Source organism: Dermacentor variabilis, chromosome 2, assembly GCF_050947875.1.
Source record: "Dermacentor variabilis isolate Ectoservices chromosome 2, ASM5094787v1, whole genome shotgun sequence".
Taxonomy (NCBI): Eukaryota; Metazoa; Arthropoda; class Arachnida; order Ixodida; family Ixodidae; genus Dermacentor; species Dermacentor variabilis.
In genome coordinates this window covers 18,563,589-18,584,560 of record NC_134569.1, presented here as the reverse complement: position 1 = coordinate 18,584,560, position 20,972 = coordinate 18,563,589, and positions in this window count along the sequence as shown.

The window sequence follows — 20,972 nt, the reverse complement described above, 5'->3', positions numbered from 1 at the left end:
TTTCTCTCATACCTAGTTCTGTTGCAGGCGCTACCAGATGTTACGTTTTCCCGAATCATGCAACCTTTCTTTTGGGGTCCACTAAAAAACTTATTGAGCGAATTGTCATACTGAGTCCTGAAATGATTGAGGACCCACCAGATGTTATGTTTTCCCGAATCATGCAACCTTTCTTTTGGGGTCCACTAAAAAATTTATTGAGCGAATTGTCATACTGAGTCCTGAAATGATTGAGGATGTTCAGCCAACTTTATTGCCAGTACAGAGCACTTAACGAAAGTCGGCAAATGTGAAACGTTGAAGTTGAAGATTAATTTGCAGAAGACCAAGGAAATTTTCAATAGTCGATCAAGAGAAAAAGAATTCATAATCTGCAAGTCAGCCCTTAGAATCTGTGGAAGAGTATACTTAGGTCAATTACTTACAGGGCACCCTGATCATGAGAAGGAAATTTACAGAAGAATAAAAATGGGTTGAAGTGTATACAGCAGGCATTACCAAATCATGACTGGGAGCTTACCACTATCCTTGAAAAGTGTACAGTCATTGTATTCTACTGGTATGGATGTATGGGACAGAAGCTTGGACGTTAACCAAGAAGCTTGAGAAAAAGTTAAAGACCACGCAATGTGCAATGAACGGAGGATGTTAGGTGTAAGTTTAAATGACAGGAAAGCAGTGGTGTTTATCAGAGAGCAAATGGCGGGTAACCAATATTCTAGTTGACATTAAGAGGAAGAAATGGAGCTGGGCAGGCCACGTAACGCCTATGGCAGGTAACCAGTGGTCTGTTGAAGTTGCAGAGTGGGTGCCAAGGGAGGGAAGTGCACTCGAGAGTGGCAGCGAATTAGGTGGTGTGATGAAATTAGGGAATTTGCAGGCACAACTTGGTATCGGCTAGTTCAAGGCAGGGGTAATTGGAGATCGTTGGAAGAGGCCATTGGTCCTTAGTGGACATACAAATAAAGGATACTCCAAGAATACTTCCTCTCTGGACTATTCATCCTGCACCAGAAGGGAATGAGAAGTGGTCGGTACTAGCGATGGAGTGAAGCACTGGAGATGTTATCTTTTGCTTTTAGCGCTTCTGCCGTACTTATGTAGACTGTAATGGCATATGCATTTGATGGGGCTGCCACACCACATGATTGCCACTCGGCCCGTTTTTAAGGTAAGCTGCGAAACTCAGATTGGTTCTGGTGACATTGACATAGATCTTGCTTGATTCATCCTACCTCAAGATTTTCATACTCATCCAGACATTGTGTGATCACTTGACCCACTCACTGCTGATATAGCTCTCAAAGTGTGCTGTCAAATATGTGTGGTGGTAAAACGTCAGGGATGCAAAATCCATCTACACATGTGTCAAAGCACTTTATTTTTTCAATATGAATTGAAATACAATTTTTTGTGAACGTTGCTCCCTCTTCATAGAAGTCTCTCTCAGTTTTGCTCACGCTGGAAGAAATTTTGAGTGAAATGTGTGTAGTAGCCCATGAGGTGTCTTTTTACTTCATTTGAAAATATATTTTAGCTATCAAAAAGCTTAAAAAGCCTAAACATTTCAAAGTAAATTGTTAAAATGAGCAGTGCCTTCACATAAAAGAAAGTCACGGTTGTAGCATAACTTGCAGCTCTCCCAAATTTTTCATAAGGTTTTCAATTTTGGTCTTGTTTTGCAATTTTATTGTCAATTTATTGTCAATTTTATTGCAATTATTCTGTCGTCTTACAAAAAGTACTTTATCTTCATGAACAAGCTTCGCTTGTCAGTCCCTGAACTTATTTTGGAAGTCTCCTGATGGTGGGGAGGGATGCAAAAGTGATACTTGCTTCAAGAAGTCCCTGAGGCAAGTGAAGTTGATTACTCTAAAGTCACTGAATAAGTCGCCATGATCTAAAAACAGTCTGCTTCTTGTCAATGTTTGCTTTCCCAAGTTAATTGCTGCTTGTGTACTGCGTCTAGAGGTAGATCACCTTTAGTAACAGATATACGTATGCCTGAAAAGGCATGTGCTCAGGACAAGCTTTAAGACAAAGCTTTAGATGGGTTTGGGTGCGAGCTAGTTGGTGCGGATCATTCATATTTAAAACAGCGCAAATAACACAGACAAGGGAGGACACAGGACGAGCGCTGTCCTGCGTCCTCCCTTGTCCGTATTATTTGCGCTGTTTTCAATATGAACAAAGCTTTAGTTCGGCGACTCCTATCTAACCACATGGGAGCGAAGAAATAGTTTTTCTTGGCAACTACCGTAACACATCTGATGAGGTTTGTTGCATTTAAAAGCAAAAAAGTAAAACCTAGTGACTGTTGGAAACAAATTTTATTTAAGGTGCTAGTATATTTATAAATATTGTTAAAAATCACAAGACTTCAGGAAATGAAACGTGGCAATGAAAAACTATCAAACCCCAAACCAGGCAGAAGACCGCTGGATGCGGCAGGCTTCCGTCCTGGCTTCAATCCGGAACGGAGACCTTTGTTGACGCGGCGCAACACGCCAGTGCCAACATGTTCTCCGTAGCCATAGTCAATGATGGGAGAACTCGTCTCGGCAGCCTCGCTGAAGACCTCCTCAGTCGATGTGGCGGAACAGGCTGCTATAGCTCTCGCATTACTGGACTCAAAACGCACTACGGTGTACACGGACTCCCGAGCAGCCTTTAGAGTGTTTGCATCAGGATTGATAGCCAAAGCAGCAGCCAGGATTCTGAACGGCAAACACCCCTCTGACATTGTTCACCACATAGTCTGGTTCCCAGCTCACATGGGACCAGACGTATTACCGAGTCACCTGAACCCCAATGAGATGGCCCACGACCATGCGCGAGGTTTCATACGCCACAACGGGATGGTGTCTCGGGTGAGTTCGGGAGATCTCGTGCACAGTGATCCTCTAGTTACTTTTCATGAAATCACATCTCATTACGCAGGGAATAGGCAGAGTTTTCCTTTCCCCCATCATAAGCTCAACAGGCCACAAGCTAGCACGCTCCGCAAGCTCCAGACGGGGTCCTACCCCTCTAGGGGCTTTCTGATCATGCTCCACCTGGACATTGATCCACTCTGCCTAGATTGCAGCACTGAATTTAGCGCATTAAGTCGCATGCTCTGGCAGTGCCCTGTTTTACAGGATTTTAACCGAGAAAAAGACTGGACGAAGGCCATCACAGACCCGAAACAAGACATCCAGCTCCTGGCTGTCCAGAGGGCTCGTGAACGAGCAGAGAGGCATGGCCTCTCTGTTTCGACATGGGACTAGCCAATGGCTGGGTAGGGACCTACCTAGCAGGTCCCCGCCTAGCTCCTCAGGACCCCAATAAAGTCGTTTACTACTACTCCTACTACTTCTGTAAACTGCACCTAATATTCTAAAGCGAACAAAATTGACGTATTATGCATGTCTTTCAATACGCCACCAAATTGTGAGTAGAACTTTTACAAAACCCTCATGAACATTGTAAGAATTTCACGTAAAATATACATTGATATATTAAACTTGCCCACTTGAGATGCTATAACAGAGGCAGTTTGCAGAACTGCAATATCTTTTTTTTTTTTTTGGTCCAGAGTTCAAGATTTGTAGAATTTATGCTTAAATTTGTTTTTGTTTTCTACCTTGCTGATTTTTGGCAATATTTGTAAAAGAATACAGGACATCAATCAAAATTCTGCTTGCTGTAGTCACTACAGCTTAACTTTTTCTCTTAAATGCGATAAATTTAATTCACATCGGTCCAGAGGTCTCATAAATGCATTTCTGCATTCTACATGTATTTAAATGGGCAGCATCAAAGTTGGCCCCAAAAGTAAAGCTTCCTTAAAAAAAGAGGAAATGTGCAACTCCCTTCTCCTTTTTCTCTGCGGTGTCATGTTTGTGGAATTTTACGAATTTTAGAGTTCACAGGCTGGCAGGTGCGTGTAGGCTAAACACTCTCATTTTTCAAAAATGCAGACTGCTGTCGTTACAATGAACCCTGATAATCCGGCAAAAAACATTAGTTTTATCCAAAGTCCCTAATATTCTGAACGCCTCACTTCCGAATTTTCGGTCCCAATATATAACAACTTTATAGCAAAGCGTGAGTGATGAATGTCCAAAGAAACAGCAAACAAAAAAGTCGCAGTTTCGCCCAAAAAGTGAAGCATTGACTGCAATAAATTAAGCGCGGCAGCAGCTGCGAGCGAATTGACCTTTATGCTGTCTTGCTTGAACGCAAACTAAACGTAGAAAACACAGGGCATGTGGAGCTACAGGCACTGGGTGCACTTCGCCCACATTGCACATGGTTTTAAATAAGCCCGTGCAGGCATGCACTTTGTCCACAGCACAGATTGCTTTCAAGATACAGCGGGTGTGGCATAAGGAGCAGCCGCCGGAGTATAACCCAGTCTCCCTCTCTACCTGACCCCCCCCCCCCCCATGCCTTGCGCACATGACGTAGAGCCGCAGTTGTTGACAGACCCTCGCAAGTCAGTTGTCAGCCTGTGTCGATAGTGCTATAGTCTGTTTAATACGCCCGATCTTGAAAAAAAAATTGCCGCTAATTTCGTCCGCTGTAGCTGACAAAGCGTTGTAGCGTGGTCCTGTTAAAAGTGATCTTTGTTGCATTAATAAAATAATTAGGACAAACTAAGGTTGAAACATGGTCTGTTGAACGTAGGCGCCGACTACAAGGGGGCTTCGGACACAGAGCCCCCCCCTCCCCCTTGAAGCCTATACCGAAGCCCACCCGCCACCTAACTTGTCATTGCCACAGTTTTGTCACCCACATCATTTGAGATTTCTTTTGACTTGACCTCTTCACTTAAAACTTTATTGTTGCTAATAGCTTACCGCATTATTGTTGGTGCAGACGTGCATGGATTTCAATTCATACTTTGCTTATTTCTGCAAATCCTGATAATAGGAGAACAAGTGCTTTACAAGTACCACTGGCGGCTGCCTCGTCAGTATTTTCTCACTTCCACATAGCTTTAAATTTCCACTGTAAACACCATGCACATATACAATATATTTAAATATATACACAGGACAAAGTTTGTTATATTTTAAGGCGAAGGACGTAGCCAATAATTTCTGAAGGTATGGATAGCTTACGCATAGAGAATGAATATGTTGCTGCATGTTTGCCTTGCTTCGAAATGCTTTGCGTATTTTTTTGACTCTGAAAAAAGCTTGCAGACTTCAGTGACTTCTTCGGCAGAGTCTTCTATCAACGGCGTGTGAAATACACATGAATGATGTGTACCAGTATTGCTTCTCTTTCCAGTAAGCAAAGCTAACGACGCATTACAAAAACACTTCCAATAATTTACAACATTTATTAGGTATGGAAACGTCACTTGCATGCAGAGGCCATAAATATATATAGGGTGTCCCAATTATCATGCACCAAGATTTTTTTAAAAAAACTGCGTTGCTCAAAGAAAACCTAGTGCATATTGTTTCCAGTACAGTGGAGCAGCTGCAAGTAATTTTTTCTTTACTGAAATTTAGTTAGGTAATTGTAATTAATTATCTAACTTGAGACATACTATCGTAATTATCAAAGTGTCAGTGAGGCATTTGTAGGCACAGCCAAGGGACATCTAACTCCAGTATTTTCAGCGATGTACTAACTGCGTACAATTTTTTTCTGACACAACTAAACATTGGGAAATATGGCGAACACCATGTGACTGTGCTCCCACCCGCATAATAAAGCAGTGCCCTCAAACAGGCTCCTTCTGTATTACCCAGAACGAAATTAAGGAAATAAAGAAAAAAATCACCACCGAAGCACTCCGTACGGATGGTTAACCAGCGAAGCTGAAATGTGCGGCCCCGGTGTCACTGGGTTAATCCCGACGGTTCATTAAACAACGGCTTGGTAGGCTGCCGGATCCTCGGTACACAGTTGCTGCTTGTGCTCAACTGCACGAGCCTGTTCTTGTGCCCGAGCTGCAGCATCGGGATGGCATAGACGAGCTCGTTCCCGGTTCTGCTCACGGTGTTGCTGATTGAAAGCTGCATGCTCCTCAGGAGTACGTATTACGTGTGGCTTACCCATTTTGGAGCCGGAGAGAAACTGCTGCGTGCCCGCTCGGCTGCAACGGAGAGCAACAACGTCACTACTGGCACAGCCAATCTTGCGCCTTTCTTTCACTTCCTTTTTTGTGTGTGTGTGCGTTTGCATGCGGTTGCACCGGAGGAGTTTTCAGCGCACAGCCGACAGACTGATGGACAGTTGAATCGGCTAGCCATATGCAGCTTTGCTGAAAATCATTGTGACCGAGCTAGTGCCTTATCTGCCGCACCTCAGTCGAAATAACACGTCACGTTTGGCGTTGGAAACAAGCTGTGATAGCTGTTGTCTTAGTGTAGATACAGTGCACGGATGGGTCTTCTTTTTTTTTTATTTTTTGCCACAATACCTATCGCCACAAAAGTAGATTGACATCAGTGCAAATGTTTAAAAATGCGTTTTGTTTTGTCCCAGTCTCCATGTCTTTCTCTAACGAGCAGAAGGTACACATGATCCTTGCCTTGGGAGCTGCAAATGACAACAAAAGGAAAGCTGCAAATATATTTCAGTCATAGAAGTGTGGCGGTAGACCAAACGCTTCGATTATCATCAGAAATTATGAAAACCTGAGACAAACTCAGTTTCCAGAAACACCGGTTTAGGACTCCATCTTTGAGTCCTAGCCTATGCATGAACCTATTTTTGCAGCACATATACATTCTCGTGAAAACTAAAACCGTCACTTTAAATTGGCTTTGGTCCAAAGCAAGTTTTTGGCGTGAAATATAGCGCTCTGCCTATGCAGTGCGATCAAAGCTGGAATTTCGAAACATGCTATGCCTATTACATTGCTTTTCACGTTTCGTGTCTGGTCAGAGCGGCGCTTTGGCCACATTATCAAGGGGCTTTTGTTATTAATGTGATCAGTCAGCCTTGAGAGATGGATAATAAGTGTGCCATAAAAATAAAAAAGAAGAAATAGCTGTGAAACATGAAACCTGCTGTTGGTGCTCCTTCCGTACCATTATCAAAGTAATGCACTGTCTCTTTGGGTTTGCGACAGGCAATGCAGTTGCTTTCAATCAGCTTATTTGAGGGTGCTGCTTTATGATATGGGTGGGAGTGCAGCCACGTGGCATTTTTCATATTTCGTGAGGTTTGTTTGCCAGTCGGAAAAAATGACACGCAATGAGTACGTCACTGAAAACACAGCGCTTTGATGTCATTTGGGGGTACCTACAATTGCCTCATTGACACGTTGATAATAATTAGGACAGCACTTATCAAATTAGATAAGCAATATCAATTGTCGAATTAAATTTCAGGAACAAAGGAATTACTAGATGCTACTCCACTGTACTAGAAGCAATAAGCACTAGGTTTTCTTCGAGTAACAGAATTGCTCTTCTTTTTAAGTCTTGTATGAATAAAATTTATTGATGGGAAAGACAGAGAGGTCGACCTGAGTCTTGGTGCATGATAGTTGGGGCACCTTGAATAATTCACTCGGTAATCGAAATGAGCCCGAGCCAGATTCATTCGAAATCAGAATCGACAGCGGTCATGCACAGGAGCACTAATACTCGGACTCGCAGAAAAAAAAGAGATGCTGCATTTTTTTCTGGAAAGACGGAGCAGTAACAGTCATAGTGAAATATACGACAATTACATGAAGGAAGATTACACCACTGAGAAACGCCAGGTTCTTGGCGGTGGGAGAGGACTCTGGCTGTGAAGTTGAACTGCTTCCTACTATGAAGTCTTGTAAGTTCTCATATAAGGCCGTCACTTCAGTGAACAGTTCTTCAAAGTCACATACAGTTTCTTCAAGTGCAAGAAATATACGAGTGTGGCATAAAGTGTTGCCCATAAAGGTGGTCCACTTGAAAAACAAAGGTACAAGTTGTCGCTTCAGTTGGATTTGTGTGAATGAAAGGCTTTGCGAGTTCAGTCCCTTAACATGGCAAGCACTGAATTTGACAAGTTTATTCCTGCATGACTAAGCAACAGAAAATTGCTACACTGCACTGATGCATCCCCCATTCTGCTGTGTATTCTCACTCTATATGTGCTAGCAAATATAGCATAATTATATATATATATATATATATATATATATATATATATATATATATATATATATATGCCCTTATTCTATTGGAGATTATTTTGGTAAATATGTTATATAATATTGGGAGTTAGCTAATGGGTCTATAATTTTTCAATTCTTTAACATCTCCCTTTTTGTGGATTATTATAATGTTTGCATTCTTCCAGTTTTCTGGGACCCTTGCAGTAGATAGACATATCGTATAAAAAGCCACCAGTTTTCCAAGCATTATGTATCCTCCATCTTTGATTAAATCGACTGTTACTCTTATCTTCTCCTGCCACTCTTCCTTGTTTCATGTCTTGAAAGGCCCTTCTGACCTCATCGCTAGTTCTAGGAGGAGTTTCTATATCCTGTTCATTACTGTTACTAATGGAGGTATCCTGACTCTGGGTATCGTACAGGTGAAAGTAGAATTCTTCCGCTTCTTTTACTATACTGTATCTTCGAGATTGCTGATGATATTACCTTGCTTATCTTTCAGTGCATACATCTTGGTTTGTCCTATGCCAAGTTTCTTTCTCGCTGATTTCAGGCTGCGTCCATTTCTTACGACTTCTTCAGTCTTTCTCACGTTATAGTTTCAAATATAGCTTATTTTCGCCTTGTTGATCAGTTCTAACAGTTCCACGAATTCTATCTTATCTCTTGAGTCGTACACTTTCATTCTTTGTCATTTCTTTATTAGGTCCTTTGTTATTTAGGAGAGCTTGCCTATTGGTTGCCTTGGTGCCTACCTCCCACTTCAATTGCTGCCTCTGAAGTCAACTTTCTTACGGTTTGAAATCAGTTGGCACAGGACAGGGGTAATTGGAGATCGCAGGGAGAGGCCTTTGTCCTTCAGTGGACATAAAACAGGCTGATGATTATATATATATATATATATATATATATACACACACATATGTGGGGTTCGGAGAGCTGGTTGCCTCCCCCCCCCCCCCCCCGGGGAAAATGAAAACGTTCCGCCTGTGGTCCGTTATATACGAAAGTCCACTGTAGATTGGTGCATTGTAACGAGCGTTGATTTTGGTGTGGAAGCTTGCATTGCCCTTGAACATAGATTTAAACAAAGCTGACATGGTCAAAAATAATTCGGAAAGATTTTTGGGAATGTGGGTAGTGTAATAGTCGCAGTAAATACACAAGGAAATGAGATACAAGTTAAATGCTACTGTTATTGGACAGCAGCAGTCCATGTCAATCACTGTCTAGCATGCAGTCCTAGGTTGTTGCCAAGGGTTCCCTGCTTCGCTTAAAACAGCAAATAGCAGTGGGAGGACACAATAGCACAAGTGTGAAAGCAGCAGCCATGCGTGTAAATATGCTGCTGAGTGAGCAGTTCTGCTTTTGTTGTGCCATTACTAATATGTCAAATGGTTCTTTGTTGCAAGTTGATAGATGGCGTTTCGTCTTTTAAATATTGCCGTTTGGCCTTGCATGGCCAAATGGTATGACATATACAGTTAGTCCAATTTGTATGTCCCATTGAGACAAATGTTAGGGGTGATTTTTCTCAATTGTTTATTCAGTTTTTCAGAATTATCCTTTATAAATTCGAACCCAAAACAAATATTTGACAATTTCAAATGATGAATTATCAAGCAAATATGAATCTAACAGCAATGAATAATCAATTTTTATTTTAACTTTCAAATATTCACAATTATAGGCACCAATAGGAGTGCACAATAGTCGAGTGGTCTTAATGGGACCCTGAATGCCAGCTGGTTTTAATGGGACTTGATCTGCCAAGTTGGTCTTACTTGGATGTTGCACAGATGGGCAGCTGCATGAAACAACTTGGTGAACAAATAATAGCACAGTTAAAGCACCAGTCTTGAGGTGAGAAATATTTGTAGTTCGATAGGATCAATTGTTTTGAAAACTGATGCTATATTTGCTAGCACATATTGAGTGAGAATACACAGCAAAATGGGGGATGCATCAGTGCAGTGTAGCAATTTTCTGTTGCTTAGTTATGCAGGAATTCAGTGCTTGCCATGTTAAGGGACTGAACACTCAAAGCCTTTCGTTCACACAAATCCAACCTTTGTTTTTCAAGTGGACCACCTTTATGGGCAACACTTTATGCCACACTCATAGATTTCTGCAAGGCCTCTACCCTTGTGCTCGGTAGGTCTTTGTCACTGATTGAATTCTGGTGTTTTATGTGCCCAAAGCACAATTTGTCACTGATAAAATTGCTAGCAGCTATAGACAGCAGCTAAACTTGTAGTTCTGTAGAATGTGTTCTTTGCATTGTTTTATTCTCACTCCTGTGATAACTCCCTAGGTTTGCACTATGTGCAAATAATGAAAAACAGCTTCACGTGCGCTGGATGTCTAGCTGGGCAACCAGTTGGATCCAGTGATCTTCAATCAGACCTAGCTAGCCAATCGACTGGGCACCAATTTTGTCAAACTGGCTACCATCTGAATACACTGGCTCCAAATGGTGTTCCCAATTGGTTATGAATGGTTTACCGTGATGGGTTGTGAAAATGTAAATGGTGCAACACCAGTTGATAGTGGTTGAAAATTTTCCAATGACAGACGTATCTGCCACTTAAAACTGGATTGATCAGCCACGGTGGCAATGTAGCTTTGATTTCACCTCAAAGCAAAATAACACTTGGTGTCTTTCAGTGCCTTTATTTTTGTCATTGGACATAATACGCACCAATTACAAAGAAGTAGCAGCAAGCCAACAATATTGCATACAACAGCACAAGTAAGTAGGATTGATGCCAACGTTTGCTACATAAAAAGAATAAAACAAAAATACATGTTTCATTTAAAAATACACATATGACCATAGGATGCTTTCCATTCACTTGCATATGTTACGAGTATGTTGTGAACACATTAATAATCCCTTAGCCACTTATTAAATTCTATCAAAATGGGTGAGCTTTTCCTTGTCTAATAAGAAAGTGCAAGTTTCTCACATGCAAATATGAAAACAAAAAGCACAACACGAGCTAAACACACAAGTGGACAGATGATGCTTTAATCAGGAGTGCACTAGGAAACTTGCACTTATGGAAACTCAAGGTTGTGAAGTATGTTTGGTCACAGCTGGGGTTCTGAAAGAAGAAGCATGAATGCTTGCCGATGCTTCAGCTAGTGCCCCCAGCAAAGCAGGCACTAGGAGTGAGTGCACAGGCACAGCCGCTAGATAAAAAAAAAAGTGCGGCCTGTCGAATGCATCGAAAACGGTGTCCTGTGCCGCGGCGCCACCAGCTAGGACTGTTTGTCTGGGATCAGCATAGAAAATGCATCAAAAACGCAGTTGGAATGCCGTTGCCTGACACGTCCTACCCCCTGCAACTAGTACCATTCGGCCCAACCAAGCGGCCGAAAATGCAACTATGGCTGTCATGTTCGCTCCCACTGCAGCCTGCCCGACATGGCAGGCCACACACTTTTTTTTTATCCAGTGGCCATGACACAGGCATCAGCTAACACTGTGGTAAACGAACCTCCCTTTTTGCCTTCAGCTGAACCATAGTAAAAACGGGGTACAAAGGTGCCTGTACTTCACAAGGGGCCATTTACCTTAACTTTGCTACATCGTGATGCTAAGTTTTCTTCATGTACAGTTGGTGCTGCATAGTGATAAACATGAACCACCTTACAGGTAATAAATAGTGCAAGGAAAGCAAGAAAACAAAGAAATAAAGCTAGCAAAGAGGAAGATTCGTATGCTGTCAAAATTGAATGAGTCATGGAACAGGCCGTATCATTGAAGATTTATATGTTGAAGGCCACTAAATGTTTGACTATGACCATAATAGTGGTAATACAATTCGTTCACTATTTCATGAACAGCTAGGCTTTCCTAGTGACGGTGCAGCCAAGAAAACTTGATAGCAAGGAGCATATCGGTGAACTTCTATAGCATAATTCTTGCAGCTCTTTGGTGGCTGTGCAAGCTTCCTAGCCGAGGCTGTGTGCCTAGTTGAGCAGGCAAGGTCTTGAATGGGATCTGTGCTTTTTTGAAGCATGCATGCAGCTTTCAAGAACTCTTGTATCTGGCTTGCGCTAATCTTTTCTTAAGCAGAAGTACAAGAGCACTGTGCTAATCCCAGTTTTAAATTACACTTCTAACGACTTGGAGAAAAAAATTTGAAACATGGCATAATTCCCACACTTGTCTCTATCATTAGTCCCGTCACTTACACTATTCGCTATGTTCATCATAAACCAACTAGCCTAGCTTAGAACTCTTCTGCAGAAACAGATTTGTAGACCAATAATCACAGTAATATCATAAAGAAATGTTTATCAGCAAGAATAAGCACTACGTTGCAAGAGTACTATTATGATACAAAAGATGCCTGTGGAACAGAGGGTACAAATACATTGACAAAGCATTATCCACAAAAATTTTCACGTTTTTCTTTAAAGAGCGCCTTAATAATGTCACAAAGCCAGAGGGGAACACTTGACAAGTTGTACATTCCGTGCAAGTAAATAAAGTTCTTACAAAATTCTTTTCTAAGCAGTAAAGGTACATTATTGAATACGCCTTTTAAAAACATTCAAGTGTCCATAAAAGCCTCAATTTGACATGACTAAGTGCTTACTAATCTTTTATTAGTAGATAATAACTGAAGACCTCATATTAATGACTTTATCTGTCATAACATGAAAGAAATCCCAACGTTATATCTGAGTGAACACCATGAGATGTTGCTCCCAAGAGTGTATTGCCCTGTACGTGTTCCAGGAGGGTAGATTAAAGAAGAAAGGAGATATTTCATGTAATTTTGAGCAGAGGTATAAATAAGCATAATGAATTGTTGCATTTGCATGAAGCCTTCATGCATTCAGCAGTGGTAAAGATGTATTGCTTAGCGTACCAAGTCTCCGAAACTCCAACACTTTGAATGTGTGAACGCCAGCTTGTTTACCAAGCTGCTGTTGCAACAACACAAACAAAGCAGCAGTTCCTTCTGTTCTGTTTGCATACAGTTGTTGCATGAAATGGCTTTTATTAAAAAGTATTAAATTGCATATGTTGTGTTGATGCCCAGCATCAAAAGGCAGGCCTTCGTGGATTCAATGTAGCTACCAGTCTATCACTCAAGCTCAACAGCTACTGACAAGAACTAGCACTTTGTTCTTCAACTACCAAAACTAGCTGTAGCAAATAAATATCAGTAAAAAAAATTGCTCAAAAGATTTGATTGGCGGCTCACTTTTCACTATTTCAAACAACAATTAAAAGTTAATGAAGCTCATTTTATATATAAGCAGTATTGTTTTGTAACCACATTTCACTGACACATTTCGCTGACTTGCAAAGCAGAGGAGTTCCAATAGCTTAACCCCAGAAAGGCCAAACACCATTCTACACTAAAGAAAATTGGAACTTGTTCATTTGCATTTCTGGCCATGAGTGCATATGTAAAAAAGAAAAAGAGAAAAAAAAGTATTTCAGTTAAGAATTAGAATAACTCCTTGTAAATAGTTTGATGAGGTTTCCACAACTAAGACCTCGCTCCACCATATTAAAAATGCAATTGTGGGCTTAGCAGTAAATTTTGCTCGCATAAATCAGAATATTGAGGTATCAATCTCGGCATATCGACAATGATATGTTGGGCTTTGTAGGGTTAAGCAAAGGGGGTTTTCTTTTTTCGTTTTTGCTTAAGCCAGCATCAATATTATCAGCTAAAGACACATCAAAATAAAATGCACACAAGACAAAGTACTGCATGCAGTGAACACACTTGATTAAAGCATTTCTGTTCTAGTGCAGAAGAAGCACAATGCAGACCGGAACAGAGGACAAGGGCAGACTGTGCGACTGCTCGTACAAGGTTCCCGACAAGCAGGCCAGTAAAAGATGCACAAGGCAAACAAAATTAACACGTATGTGACAGAGACCTTGGCTATGCATAGAATTATATAAGCTTCACAAACTACAGTAGGCAATGACTGCTATGTACAGTACAATCTGCATAAAATATGCATGGCTAGGAATGGTAAGTTGTACCCAAACGCCACGAAACAATTTGGCACACATTTTCCAGCTGCTAAATGTCCTTCTACAGTTACAAGTTATGTCGACTCCTAACAAACCATTCTCACCTACCACATCAAAGTACAAGCTTTCTAAAGCCATTACTTACTCATTACTTACTGCAAGCACAGCATTACAATATAGCTGCATCAAGACTCACAAGCACTCTATAATTCACAGCAACTCTACTGGCAAACTGTTTGCTTATCGTGCTAAGGCCAGAGGTTTTTATCCAAAGCTCAGAACTTTGATTCATCTTTGTTGTGCTGCGTAAATGAGCAGCTACTGGAGGTATGACAAGAAGGCCAAAGCAAAAAAAGAAAAGAAAAGGCAGGAAGCTGGGACTGCTTCTCAACAACATTTATACAACTTGTTTCAAGTTCAGAAGCAGCTAGGAGTCAGTGTGGCTGGGAGTGCATCTTTTGGAATGTACACCAACTTTCACGTTAACATAGATGCTACTTTATCGAGGGTAAAATGTGATGCATTTGTTCGATTACAAAGGTGGTGAGAGTAAAATTCGTTCCTGTCACATCACCTGCCCAGATACTGAACTCAAGATTTGCAGTATAAAAGATATCTCGACTAAACATACTTTTATTTCTTCACGTGTTGAGTGCATGTTAAATAACGGTGAACATTAGTACATGTTGAGTACATTCGGATGGTAAAAATAGCCTTCTAACTGTAGTCCTCCAAAACACAGGCAATGTTTATTACGTTAGTGATATTACTGGCATGCAACTGTGTGCACATCACTGTCCGGTCTGACGTTTAGCTTCATGTTTCTGTTCAAAAATATATTTTACTGGCTCTTACGAGTGCAGTGTACAACGAAAACATAATAAAGCTAAATGTCTATCACCAAATAACAGCTCAACAGCTTAAGATTGAGGCTCCAATTCCGCATTCAGAAAATTTTATATTGTCCATCAATAATGATGGAGGCAAATTTAACGTCGGGTGCTCCTGTGCTTTCTGAGCTACGAAGAGTGTTGCGAAGTAAATTGTGCAAAAGAAAACTTGGAGCAGAGGTATTGTCCATACCCCACAAAGCATTCTCTCCCGTTGCACCTGACAACAATGTTTGGCTCTACTACACACCAAAAGCACAACTCAATAGGAAAGCATAAGGTCCGCACATCTATAGTGTTCAGACAAGGTTTTGATTTGGCTCTGTATCTGTAAATACATGCTTGGCATGTTATGTAGCCACATATTTTTTGTACAAACAGCACAGCATAAGTTTGCATTGAACATGTCTCACAACAAACTAAATTTTGCAATGCTTAAAGTGATGTGCTAAGTCAACAATGCAAATATGCATGAATGCAACGTGTTAAAAAGTTTTAGTGTAAAGTTAAAGGTATGCCCATTCGTGCCCCGGTAGTGTGTAACCACTTCTTTGGTAGCAGCGATAAAGTAACAATGAGTGGATTCAAAATGAAAAGATGCTCACATAAAGAAACAACATATGTGACTTGGCTTTTCCTCTCCATACACCAAACACAATGCATAATGCACAATCATTTGCACAAAAAAATATTCTACAGGAAAATATTCCTGCTTCAATATCAATGTTCAGGCACAATAACCACGGATGACAAAAGTGTAAAAAAATTGTGACAACTATGACATGTACGAAAAACCTTCTGTGACCTCCAAGTGAATAATAGTAAAATTTTTGGTGCATTTGAAATACTACAAGCATGTAACACAAAAGTGCAACATGAGAAAGATGGCCTGTGAATGCATACGTGACTGCTAAAGAAAGCAAAACATCCCGTTCACGAAATTTCACGCTTGTAGATTGCGCACAAAATAGCAGTGTGCTGATTAGCACAGCACACAAAGCAGCATCTGGACCCTAGCTGGTGCCTGTTCAATGGGTGATCCAGCACACAGCTAGAAAATTTTGACATTGTACAAAGGAAATGGAACTGACTTCTGTATATGTTTTCAAGTACAGTATATGTCACCACATGAATTAAAATGCAGGAGGGCGATTAGTAGAATAGATGCTACAAGCATTCTTTCATATATGTAAGCACACTGAGCTCAAATTTAGTCGTATTTGTGATATGTTCCTGCAAAAAGAAATAGGGTAAACCTTGTCATTGATATGATGATATGTGCAAGTCACGATTCTGGACAGTCCTTTAGAGGCACTAGGTGTGCCTGCTGCAAAAAGCTACTCTAAAAACTAGCATGTGTTGTTGCATGATGCAAGAGCATTAAACAGGTTCAATGTTTCTTTCGATGTTCAGTGTAGCTCAGCATAGCAGGTTGTACCCACAGATCATGTAAATTTGTATGGGTAAAAACAACACATAAAACTGCATAGATAACTACTTCCTAAATGCTGTAAATTCTGTATTAAAAACTGCAAGCACATAAGATGCTACTGGCATGACACTTTTGCTTGACTTCTCTGTTATGCATTGGTGCCCGGTAATGCTACAATGTTGTCTGTGTTCCTGCATAGATTTGTTATTTAGGACATTCATTATATTATATACAGTTTCCAAGCAATATGCTTTGTTACATTGTGCCTGCCATTTGTGTATCTCTCGCAGACATGCAATGAAGCAATCATAGCATCTCGCTGCACTATCATAAAGCAGTCTTGCAATCTGCAACATGCATTCTTGTGTACAGGGTCGTATGCTTTACACAATAAAACAAGAACAGAGTGCAACCGGGAGCCAATGTTTCGACAAGACCATTCGTTGAAATGTTGGCTCCCGCTTTCACCTTGTTTTTGTTCTGCTTGTCGTCTTGAATTTCCCCCTCCCACCTTCCCCTGTTTTCCCTGGATTACAGAGTGAAAGTAATTTTAAACACATAAAATAATAATTCACACATGAAAAAAAGTGGTTTAACAAGAAGAATGCTCATCAGTACAATGAAGAACATGATTGCGCAAAAACCACAGTAAAATGAGGAACGTTGTATAATGCCACAAAAGCACAAATGTGCACAATAGCCATTTTTCAAACATACATAGGAACAAATACAAAATGGACATGGAAGGGAATAGACAATGTGAATGTAAAATACATATGCTTACAGGAGTGACAACTCAGTGGTGTAAACAATAGGAACTTAAAACAGGGACTACAAAAATAATACTTAGTGGCATGGTCCTGGCATTGATACCTGGCTGAAATGCTCATTAAAAAATATTAAAAGAAAAGGATGTGCAAATGCCTTGAACAGTTGCTTTTCTACTTCCTAAATACAATACTCAACATTTGGAATGATGTTAAGAATCAGTGAAATAAGAAGGGCAACAAAGACAAGAGTAACGAGTCAAAATTTGGAAAAGGGATTCAGGGGCTGAGATTAACATTCAAATGAGTAAGTGACTGGTGCATGCTCGGTACAATGGGTATGTAGCTTCGGCATGCTAAATGACTGCCTACTGCATTATCAACTCATACGGTACACTTCCCTACAATGGTTGCAGTAAAATACCTGGAGCTAACATACTGAGGGGTACAGGCACCAGCTAGGCCTTCATCCTTGGGGGGGAGGGGGGAACTACTTCATCTTGTGGCAATTTTTTTCTTAATCCACAATCATGTGTGAAAAAGAAAAGTAATTTAACACCATTTCTTTATGCAACTCTGCAGACTCCAACAAGGCTATTCACGATGGAGCCATTGCCTCCAGTGATTTTAGTAAAAGAGAAACACGCTATGGGTGCTTCAGTTGACCATGAAAAAGAAGTAATGGACAAGAAAATGTAACAGCAAGGTAACCATCAAAATGAGTTAATGCAGTGCACTTTTACTTTGCAAATGGTTTAGTTCATAAAACTCGTTCTACGCTTTTAAAAAAAAATTATAGGATTCACAGTGTTGAAGATATTATCTTGTATCCATCGTCTCCGTTATCAAAGCTGACAGTCATGTGCTCTGATGCTTTCCATGCTTTGAGCGCTATGTTGGTTATCATCATCTTTGATGGCAATGTCAGGATGCCAGAAGCAAGCATACCACTGAGAAGCTTGTACATGTGTACCCTTTGACCCATCAGAACTTCCTAAGCATTTGTGTAGTAAACTGTGCCTGCTTCTTAATTTAGGTCAGTGCCCTCTTCAAAAGGAAACACAAGATGCAGGAGCATAATGGGGTAACATCGTATTGAGTAGCAACACAATATGTGGGAGCCCGATGCCAATTTGTTTACTTACGAGAGACTCGCAACTGTTGTGTGAAATTCAATAAAACTGCAGCTCTGTTTACTTGGTGCCACCAAAGAAGTGCTCATAGTAGCAAGTGTAAAACGCATCTAACTTAGTCACAACATTTGGTGAGCTAGCTGTTCGCACAAGCAGAACAGATGCTGTACATGGCAGCCATGAAATCATCAAGATTACTTAGCTTGCAAACCACGAGTGCACGAAATACAGTGGAAGCTATGCCTAGGGCACCACCACTATATTTGCCCATACAAAAGGCCATACCAAAAAAATTAATAGCTGAACAAACAGCAGGGAATTACTCTTAGCGGTAGGCTTGCTAGAAGTATGTGGCTACAGCAAGTGCTTGCACTGTCAGCAGATGGACTTTTTTAGATTAGGTGACCAAGTGCACCAAACATGCAAGACTGGAATGAGGCATAGAAAAACATTAGTGCCTGTACCCCTTGAAGTTCTTAAAGCATTACAGTGCAATTTCATGACAGCTTTCCTTTCTTTCTTCATGCATTGCATAGCGTCCGTGATCTTACCTGCCAAGACATGACCACTCGAAAAGCAGACACATTAAATGTTCACTTACAGAATAACAGAAATATCAAATCATGCCACTACTGCTTCCTTCTTTCAGTTGCTCAGAACATTTTTTGCTTTTACGTCATTTTACAGGTGGATGGAGTTAATATGCGATTGTGTCATTTGAGTGCAGTTTTCAATGGTTTTGGTGTCCCTTGAAGGAACAAGCTCATCACGAAGCCTAGATAATATATAGTTGCATATTTACTATGCAATATAAATCAGGTATTGACACTGCCCTGACTACGATGAACACTGGCTCTATGGTTGGAACAGGGTGCCTGCTTGCCAACAGGAGTGACAATCATTTGCACTGACGTCACAGCTGCCATGTTGGAAGACCATGGGCATCACAAGCAACACATTATATCCAGCCTAGTAGTGATGCCACATGGTGTTCCAGTATGGTTTGTGTGAAGCCACATGTAAGCAATCTGCGAAATTAATGCTAAGTGCCACCTGCATGCATCAGCAAGTACAGGTGACTTTCAGTGGGATACTGAGAAATGCTAAGTGCCCAGGGGACCTGGCATATTTGCACAGTCTATTCTATTTCATTTCAGCTACCTTATTGAAAAACAAGTTGGCTATACCATAAAGGAAGGAAGACAGTGAATCACTCAGTCTGAAAGTCATTGCTGGCTATCTGTATAGTTTTACTTCGAAGGCTGTGAATGGCCAGCAAGTCAGTAGTACTGGTAAGTGCCTGGTGGGTGAAGAAATGCTCCATTTTGTCAAGCATACCCAGTATTTCACCAGGACGTAGGTTGGTAGGACAGCCACCATGCTGATACTGTGAGTGGGGAGGTGCCTCGGTGATGCCTGGCTTTGCGCATTCAATGGCCTCCTCGCTGAAACTGTATGTTGTGGAGCATGAGTCATCGCAGTGCAGGTAGTCTTCAACGTCCTTACGCGTAATGTCGGGGCGCACTTTCATAAGTGATGAGCACAGCTGATCCATGGGGTCACTATCGCCATTCTGCGAGCGACCAGCACACATGCGAACTGGCAACAGCTGCGAACGCACCCAGCAATTGACGATGGTCTCGCGCGGAACGTGGCTCCAGGCCTCACCTAGCAAGAGCAGGGCATCCAGAATGGAGATGCGATTGCTCAGGTCGGGGAAATTGAGATAGTGAACCACCAGGTCAGCCCTGTACTTGCATTTGAAAACATTCAGGACGCCTCCGTACAGAGGCTGCAGCTCGCGCATATTGGACTGCACGTACAGCAGTTTGACGCGGTCTGACTGGACGCTCACATGAGCAGGGCACGTATCGAGGATAAGCACGGAGTTGTGTTCCACCTGCTTCTCGAACTCCCAGAGCCACTGCTGGAAGATGGTGCTCGTCATAAAAGATGATCGTTGCCAGGCATAAGTAACAGGCAACTTGGACATGTTCTCACGCACCTCCTGAGTCTCCCGCTGGCTATTGATAACCAGCGGTTTGATCTTGTGCGTGCCACTGGCGTTGCAGCACAGCAGCACTGTCAGCCGGTCGTCCGGCGAACAGCTTTCGGGGCTTGGTTCACAGCCGTTGCCGAATGGCGCTCTTTTGTAAAGTATAGACGTTTCGCAGCAGCTGTAAACACGGACCGGATCGTGGTCGAGAAGCGCGTGATGATAGTTCCCCAGACCGCAGACTCCTGCACCCATGTCCTCAAGCGTGCTGCGACTTCCCTCCTCTTTGGAACCGCTCTTGAGCGCGAAACCGTGCCTCTCCTTGAACTTGTACAGCCAGCCATTGGACGCTTTGAAGTCCGTAGTGCCCAGGACCTGTGCAAGTTGTTTGGCTTTCGCCTGTATGGCACTGTCAGAGAGCGGAACCTTTTCGGAGGTCTTCTCCAAAACCCACTGAAGCATGGCAGCGTCAATGTCTGCAAACTTCAAGTGGGCCGTAAACTTGCGTTTGGCGACCACGCCGCTGCCGCTACCGCAGCCACCGAAGCCCGCATCCGCACAGAATTCGACAGGTTCGCTACTTCGTTTTCGCATCATCTTGATGATTCCGGTCGAATGCACCGCGTACGCA